The following is a 9,676-nucleotide window of genomic DNA, read 5'->3' as shown; positions in this document are numbered from 1 at the left end:
GTTTAATGTTAGATAGTGTTGAGAATGTAATATTATAATTTTATTATAAAGATAAGATTAATTCTAATCATCCTAAGATGAAGACACATAAATAAATTTGTACTTTATTTATTAATTTTTTGCTAGTTAGGTCAACTGGGTAGACATTGAACATAAGACAATCAAAATGTGGAAGGGTAGGACAATTGAAAAATTTGTAGACGTGTAAAGGTTGTGATTAATGAATAATCTAAAAAATTATTTGTGTATATATATAGTAACAATATTGTCATAGATTTATTTCAACTACTTAATTGCAATCCAAAACACAAGTATTAATCCACATATTAATTTGTGAAATTAAAACAATCTAAAGTGGGAAGAGGAATGAAAGGGAGAAAAAATGAACTACAAATGAAAACAGAGTGCCAATGTTAAAATTAATAATTTTGTGTATTGACTACAATTAAACTTAGGATACTTTGCACTCTATGCATCATTTTTAAGACATGTCAAATATGTTTATGATGATAGTAACCAATAGTATCAAACAATGTCAATTACCTCTAGGAGGTCAAATGATTCAATCAAATCAAAAGAAATTTCAAGATCTCATGTTCCAATGTTGTGAGTTGCTTGCAATATTGGTGAAGAAAAACTACAACCTATAAAAATATTTGTTACGCTATGATTTGTTTTATTTTTTATAGTAAAAACTAGTTTCTCTAATTAGGAGCTAGAGCTCACAAAGTCAAACATGCGAGCCCATAGGCAATAATTAAAGGCAACTCGATTGCTTTAATAGCCAAATCCAAATATTGTTTGGTGACCTCTTTCAGTCACTAGTTCTTCTATTCATGTACTAAATATTTGAAACATTATTTACAAGGTATTCATGGATGATAACAATACCATGATTGATCTACCCATCTAAAACTTATCCAAAAATTCTCTAATAATGAAGAGCTTTGTGTATCTAGCATGTATGTATATTGTATGGGTCAACCCTCTTCTGCAACTAACTTGAAAGGACTTGTATCGCCCCCATTAAAATTATGAAATGTCATCAATCCAACCTTTTTCTCTATTTAAATGAAATTTGATGCACTACTTTTAAAACTAATGCAAAGTTCATTTCTATATATGACAATATGATATTGAAAAGTTTTGTCTATGATTATTCTTTTAAGGATGTACAACCTCTAGTTTTTAGTTGGGCTTATTGATCCCACTTCAATACCCGTACATATGATATAAGGAGGGTGAAAAATAGAAGCAAATATGAACTCAAATGAAATAAATGTAGCAAATATAATGCCCTAACTTTTATTGACAAATGTCCTTACAAATTTACAATCAATTCTATGTTTGCTAATTTCCTTACTTTTATTGACAAATGCCCTCATGAGATTACTCTCTCCAAATTGTTGTTATGATATGCACCCATATTTTGATTTCAAAGGTCATATACCCTGCAACATACATTACACAAGCCTCAACAACCTTTAATTGCATCGATCCAGGTCACGAGATGACTTTATTTTCTTGCTTGGGTCTCATTGTTATAACTCCATACATTATCAAAGGGAGTCATTCATAATTCTATTTTTTATTTAGAGTTTAGCCCTATTAAAAATTGAAATAGAGATAATTATTCAATTAGTTCAAGAAATTACATAAGTATATTGATCAAATTATCAAAGATTACATTAACTGATAATTGATAGAATGAATTACATTTTTTCATTATACAAAGATCTTACATACATTCAAAGACATTTATTAGAAATTAACAAAAATAAAGTTAAAACCAAAAGGAAGAGAAATCCACAAAAAGGTAATATTATGAGTTGTAATTAACAAGATTGAACATATTCGTAGCATGGTCACGTGTGGCAATAAGCGAGGCAGGTGGTCGAGCAATGGATTTTGATATAATATTAGGCACATAAATATCCTATCGACATGTATCTGGTATAACAACTCTGGTCAAATCTCAAAACCCTGCATGAAGCATTGCAACAATTAAATTTTCTGTCAAGATAATGAGAGACTCATTAATCATAAATTTATCATATAAAGATTTCATAGATTTAAGTGCAACAAATATATCAAATTAAATTTCAAAGTTTTTGCAAAATTTTAAATAGATTTGCAAGTAAAGTAGCTTTAATTTTGGAGGAAATTTTTTGCATCCACCATTTCTTTCATCAATTTGTCTTGAGTGCCCATCTTGATGAACTCATGAAAACAAAAAATCTAAATATAGCCTAATTAAAATTACTACTTTTTATAGGGATTGCAAGTATAAATTCTAGATTCAGAACCACATAAATGTAAATTAGGAAGATACTAGAAGAATCAAATAAAAGAAGAATAATAAAGAAATAATGACATAGTAGAATAGTCATAGATATGCAAGGTAAAACACAACTATTATAGATCGACTGCTAGTGTCTTTGCCAAAGTAGCTAACTAAAGTTGCAAAAAATTAATAAAGTACATTAAGGAAAAAATTAGGTTAAAAAGAAAATGAGTAAGCAAAATTTAAAGAAGGAAAATACATTGATTATAATTTAATCATCACCCCATGCCCAAAACTACTCTTCAATTATTCCCTTTTTACCATGCAATTCCCCTAGCATGCATGCATGCAAAATGTAGTAGCAAAAACACGCCATGTGAAGCTTCATGTAGCAAGCCATATTTAGAACACTTCATTTTTTGGGCTAATTTTCTAATGAGAAAAAGGAAAAGACTCATAGTAAAAAAGGTCATAGCCAATTAGAAAAAAAAAAACAAAATCTAAAAATTAACAATGAGGATTAATAAATGTTCTCCATCATCCCAAAATTTGAGAACACTGATATTCCCAAAATAAGGGGAAAAGAGTTCTATACCTAAAATTGAATATTGTTAATATAAATTAAAAAAAATGCCTTATTTTTTAGTAAATGGCAAAAAAAAAAAACTTATGCCTTAGTCAAAATGACCTCCCCTTTCTATTCAAGTGAACATGTTTCATCTTATGTGAAAATAATTTACATTCACCCTATAAATTTTTGTTTAATGTTTCCTCCCATGGGAGAACAATTTTTTGACATTTTAATATTTAACTCCTTTCTTTGTTGGTAATGATTTCACATGTAGTATAATTATTTTATGATCTTTCAATCTAATCTACTATAACAAATCTCATTTTTTTTAACAACTTTTTTCAAAGATGCTACTGATTTCATCTATTACAATGATCTTCAATTAAAGAAAATATATCACATTTTAAAACCTTCTTTAAGACTAAAAACACATTCAATGTCATGGTGGTTTCTAGTGAACACAATGTGCATTTTGCCAAATACTCGATGCACTTTACCTATGCTTCATGCTCAAACAATACAATAAAATGGCCAACATTGCAACCCACGAGGGAAAGTACAAATAAGGGTAAAGGATGAAAATGTATAAGTTAATTATTACACTAAGGTTGGTTAGGTCACATAATTTTCTCCAATGACATTTTGGTAAAAGAAGACACAAAAAATATAATCAAGACAAAAAAATCAAATGTTAACATGAAATATATCATATCTAAGAAATTATCTAAATTATCTCTGATAAAATTCAAGAGGAATCACTACAATGGTTCATACCTTGAATTAACATCTTCAATAAGAATTATATTTTCTCGATTCATGCACATAATAGACTGCAATTGTTGGATGTTTTGCTACTATTGTTGTTGGATTTTTTGGATTTTTTTCGCTTTATGAAATATTTTTGTTATTGTTGTTGTTGGTGGTGATAATTTCTTTGAACATACATTGGTTGGTGCTTCTGTTGAGAAGTTTTTCAAAGTGATGGAAAATAATTATATACCTAGTAGTTTGACAATTTGGTTGGATAAATTAATAAGATTTAATTAATATAGAAATTAACAACGGCCTAGAATTTTAAAATTTATGTATCAAGTGTTCTCTAGGTCTTAAGAAAGCCCTAAATTGAAGCTTCCCTGAAAGTATTTTAACAAAAAACTTAATTTTTTTCTTAAAATTTATTTACTTATTTTTAAATTTCCTTTAAATTGTAAATAATGTATAGTTCATTCCACATATACTAATTAAACAAGCAACATTTTCTTATTCTAGATATAAGTAAAATTTTAAATTTTTTAAATAAATACAACTTCATATTATGTAACACATTGCAAAACATGCATTTTTGATGAGTTGAACTAATGAAAGATTTATATGTTTATGTGAAGATATGATGAAACAAAATTATAGCTACACAACCATTCTTCTAGAGGTAAAGGTTATGCATAAAAAAATGATTTCTTTTGTTATTGAACCTCCTTCCTTGTCCCTTGTGGTTTGCCTCCACTCGACCTCTGCACGCTGATGACTTGAATCATATCACTCAACATTGTCATTTCTACACTGCATTCCTAACCTATATAATCCCCAAAATATATTGAAATGCTATTTTTTATCACAAAAAAGAAAACATGTCAAATGACCATAATACGATTTAACAAATATTTATTAAAGTTAAAATTTGTATAAAACAACTTGTTTAATTTGATTCAAGTCAAGAACAAATAGACCTAAAAAAGACTATACAATAGAAACAATCCATATATTATCTAAAACAATACAAACAAAAAGAATATGTAGTATTTTCACTTAGTAAATCATTTTCAAGTAAAAAGATATAACACAAACTCAATACTCCATAACATATTACGTTACTTCACCATGTAACGTGTATGTTGATTCTTATTTTTATTTTATTTCACTTACAATGTGTAAGAAAATAATTGAACATATTATTTGTTGTGATGTGAATATCAGGATTTAACTGTGTGATTTTGAGTCAAACTCGATGACCCATGTTTCATGAGTAGTGATTCAACATGAATCCATCTCTCATGAGAATAAATGGAACACTTAGCACTCATTGGATCTAGGTGATGCTCACAGGGGTGAAGCACCGGGACTTCCCGGGAGGTCACCCATCCCAGTACTACTCCAGCCTGAGCGCGCTTAACTACAGAGTTTCCTCCACAGTTAAACCCAAAGCTTGCAACCCCATTTGCAAAACCTTCACCAAGAGTGTCAGGCTGGAGTAGTACTGGGATGGGTGACCTCCCGGGAAGTCCCGGTGCTTCACCCCTGTGAGCATCACCTAGATCCAATGAGTGCTAAGTGTTCCATTTATTCTCATGAGAGATGGATTCATGTTGAATCACTACTCATGAAACATGGGTCATCGAGTTTGACTCAAAATCACACAGTTAAATCCTGATATTCACATCACAATTTGACTAGCTGTGGAAATCATCTCCTACTTATCAATATTATTTGTTACTGAATTCATGATATAGAAATAGAGGTTTGCACCCTAGTGGACCCTCAACTTCTCCTTCAATATATAAGTTCAAAACTTATCCTCTCTTAACAAAGATAATTACAAGTTTTCTTCCTCAATCTCAAAACCTAATGACTTGTTTCTTGTTTTAATATTACTTGACACAACATCTGCATCCCATCAACCTCACTTGATCTAATGAATGGATTTTCATTTGTAAAGCTAAATTTTGAAGAGTTGAATCTATCGCAATGATCTACAGAATGTAGGTCAACATATGAATAACATAAGAAAGAGACCCTCACAGGTTAATGCTTTCTAGTCCCTCACAGGTTAATGCTTTCTAGTCGTCTACTTTTCTTTGTGGATAAGTATGTCAATACTCAATGGGCTAAAAATATCACTGATTTAAATACACATTGGTCGAATAAACAAAAACATCTTTTTCAAACACAATGAAAGTCCTAAAGAAATTGAAACTAAGAAACACCAATTTCAAAAAAATTGGTTACCATTCCATTATAAATAATAATAATAGAAAACACGAGGTTTAGTATGTCAAAATCTCCAAATAAGATTAACAATATAAGAGAGATGATTTTGTTGGAATTCTTTAGAATAACTGAGAGGGGGGGGGGGGAATCAATTATCCAAGGTCTAGATGTACAAATGAAACTTTCCAGTACTAATCAGATCCATACCCGTAAAACCTTATCATGCATGCATCCATTAGGTCATACAATACTTAAACTTTGTAGGTTACTACCCTAGGTCAAAACAACTTTGCAAAAATGTAAACATGAAATACCATAAGAACATTCACACTATCTGACACAAGGATTTTATGTGGAAACCCAATTTGGGAAAAACCACCAATAACATGTTACTAATTCTCATTCTTCTGAAGTGATGCCTTAAGAAAGGCCAACCCTATTAAAGGTTACAATAAACACTGTTAAATATGACCTGGTTAAAGGATTTCAATCACCCTATTAGGAGTGAGCCTTGTTAGAATACTTTAGACCATTCCATTAGAATGTCACCTGATTAAAGAATTTATGAAGGACTATTAGGTCAACCTTAATCCAAAGGATTTAATCCACACTAGTACATTTATTAGAAAGTAACAATAGGACTTGATCTGATAAAAATTTACAACTCAGTTGCAGATTACGAATCTTTTTTTTAGTCCTCCATTCTACTTGGCATTCATACACTTCAGCTTTGATAGCTTGTTTACCCTTTAAGTATTTAGATCCCCTTAAGCCTTATTGCTTTGTATGCCAACTATAGTCTCTTTTGTTCAGCCACTAGATGAAGCAATACCCTAGAATCCTTGTCTTCCTTAGGTTCTCACACATGAAAACCTTTTCTTCTAACCATCTATCTCTATGGATAGATAATTTAGATATTTTGTTGCTTAATCATAATCGTCCATTTTAGGGTTAGGTAGGATTAGGTAGGATTCAATGAATCTACCTACTTTTCCATTTGGTTCCTCTACAATCTTCCTTGAATTCACCTCAAAATGGTTTACCTTGAATTTTGTGCCACCAACTCATTATAGTTATCTTCCACATGCTTTACACAATTCAAGAAATCAAATTAGTCAGCTCAGATTTGTCAAATCTTTGATTTAACATTGTTTGTTGTGACTTGACATCTATACTATTTTGTCACTTGGCAAACACTAAAGTTTATTCATGCTCGATACCAAATAAACTTTACTTGACATATACTAACATTCACTAGGCTTGCATTATTTGCTTCTTTTCTCAGCACCTCTTGATTTTCACTCGACTTTCATTGATTTCTACTTGGCTTGCACTGATTGCTCGAGAAGGCTTGGCAAACACTTTTCTTACTTGATCTTCTTCCAGTCTTAACTTGAGTAATCTTTCATTTCAGACTTTAAGTTGATAAACAATACACTATAGTATCAATGTCTTACTTGGTCTTAATGCTTCTTTTATGTACCAAATAACTCAACCTTTCTCTAGGTGTTTTTGTTATCTTCTTTTTTCAAATCCTCTTCATCAATCAACTAAATGATAGCTTTTAAAATAAAAAGCAAGTGTCTCACCAATAGGTAGGAGGTTTGATATCATTAACAAAATAATGATTATTCCATTACAAGATCTTCACTTCAAAACAATCTTATATCAACAATCTCCCTATTTGGCATTGATGGCAAACCAATACCAAAAAGAAAATAATATCTTTGAAATTTCTTCCTCTATTAGTATATGCCCTTCCTTTGCATAGGGTAATGTAAGATTTGTCAATCTCCTTTAATGTATCTCTCTTATATCTCCATCTGTAGCTTATTTTTCTCTTTATTATATTCATGTACTTATCTCCCTCTTTCTTATATTTGGGTATCTCTGACAAAAATGCCAAGGACTTGTCATCTCTATATGTAGATATAATCAATTTAGGTTCTCCCTCTGTCATCTTGCATCTAACTATAAGTCTTCTAATTTAGCTCCTTCATTACTTTAGGCGGCTCCTAAAATAAGATCCACTACATCAAGTTGCAAGATACAACATTCAACTCAATTGATGCAGAGCACCACTCATGCTTTATAAGTAGCTCTGGATAGGGGTATCACCCCTAGTTTACCTCTAAGATATTCATGTACATCCTTAGGTAAAGCGTTTGTGAATATATCAGTTATCTATTCTTTTGTATTCACATATTCCATCCTCACTTCTTTATCTTGAACCAACTCTCTCAAGTAATGATACTTGATTTTAACATGCTTTGTCTTTGTGTGCATCATAGGGTTCTTTGATATATTTATAACACTTGTATTATCACAATAAAGTACCACAAGTTTAGTGATTTCCTCCTTCATACCTTTGAGTAGCTGTTTGATTCATACCACATTTGTACAATTTACTGCAACAACCACATATTCAACTTCAACAATAGATTGAGATATACAATTTTGTTTCTTATTGGTCCAAGTGACCAATCTCTTTCTTGAGAAAAATGCTCCACCGCTTGTGCTCTTTCTGTCATTAATGTCTCTAGCTCAATCAACATCTATATAGGCTCTTAATTCAAATTTGTCATTTTTCTTGTAGTATAGACCATAGTCTTTTGTTCCTTTCAGATATCTCATAATTCTCTTAAAAACCATCAAATGATTCTCCTTAGGATTTGCAGAAAACCTTGCAACAATCCCAACAACTAATGCAATGTTAGGTCTGCTATGTACTACATATAGCAATTTGCCAACCGTAGATTTGTACAATGTTTGATTCACATCAGCAGAATCATCATTCTTTGAAAGTTTATGTCTTGTTACCATAGGAGTGCTAATTGGTTTTGAATCCACTAAATTAAAAAAATTCAATATCTCCTTCACATATTTAGTTTGAGTTATATATATACCATATTTCATATGATATACTTGCAAGCCAACAAAGAACTTGATCTCGCCAAACATAGACATCTCAAATTTTTTCTTCATTTCATTTGCAAATGACTTACATAATGCATTTTGACCTCCAAATATAATATCATCAACACAAATTCCAGCTAGTAAAATACCTTTACCTTCTTCTATCTTCAAGTACATATTGTTGCTATCATCAATGTTCTCAAAACCAATCTTCACAAGATAATTGTGAAGCCTTTCATACCATGCTCTTGGGGCTTGCTTTAAACCATATAAAGCTTTGTGTAGTCTATATGTCATGTTCTTGTTTCTCTTATACCATTTGTTGGAATTCTTTAGAATAACTAAAAGGGTGGGGTAGGGGGGGTGAATTAGTTATCCAAGGTCTAGATGTACAAATAAAACTTTTCAGTACTAATAAGATCTATACCCATAAAACCTTATCATGCATGCATCCATTAGATCATACAATACTTAAACTTTTTAGGTTACTATCCTTGGTCAAAACAACTTTGTAGAAATGTAAACATGAAATACCACAAGAACATTCACACAATTTGACACAAGGATTTTACGTGGAAACCCAATTTGGGAAATAGAACCAGTAACATGCTACCAATTCTCACTCTTTTGAAGTGATGCCTAGTGAAAGGCCTACCCTATTAAAGGTTACAATACAAATTGTTAAATGTGACTTGGTTAAAGGATTTCAATCACCCTGTTAAGAGTGAGCCTTGTTAGAGGACTTTAGACCATTCCATTAGAATGTCACCCAGTTAAAGGATATACAAATGACTGTTAGGTCAACCTTAATCTAAAGGATTTTATCCATATTGGTACAATTATTAGAAAGTAACAATAGGACTTGATCTAATAAAAACTTACAACTCAGTTACATATTATATATCTCTATTTCAGTCCTC

The sequence above is a fragment of the Cupressus sempervirens genome, chromosome 8 (assembly GCF_028749045.1).
Source record: "Cupressus sempervirens isolate cs-2001-9-10 chromosome 8, ASM2874904v1, whole genome shotgun sequence".
Lineage (NCBI taxonomy): Eukaryota > Viridiplantae > Streptophyta > Pinopsida > Cupressales > Cupressaceae > Cupressus > Cupressus sempervirens.
This window is presented reverse-complemented; position numbering follows the sequence as displayed.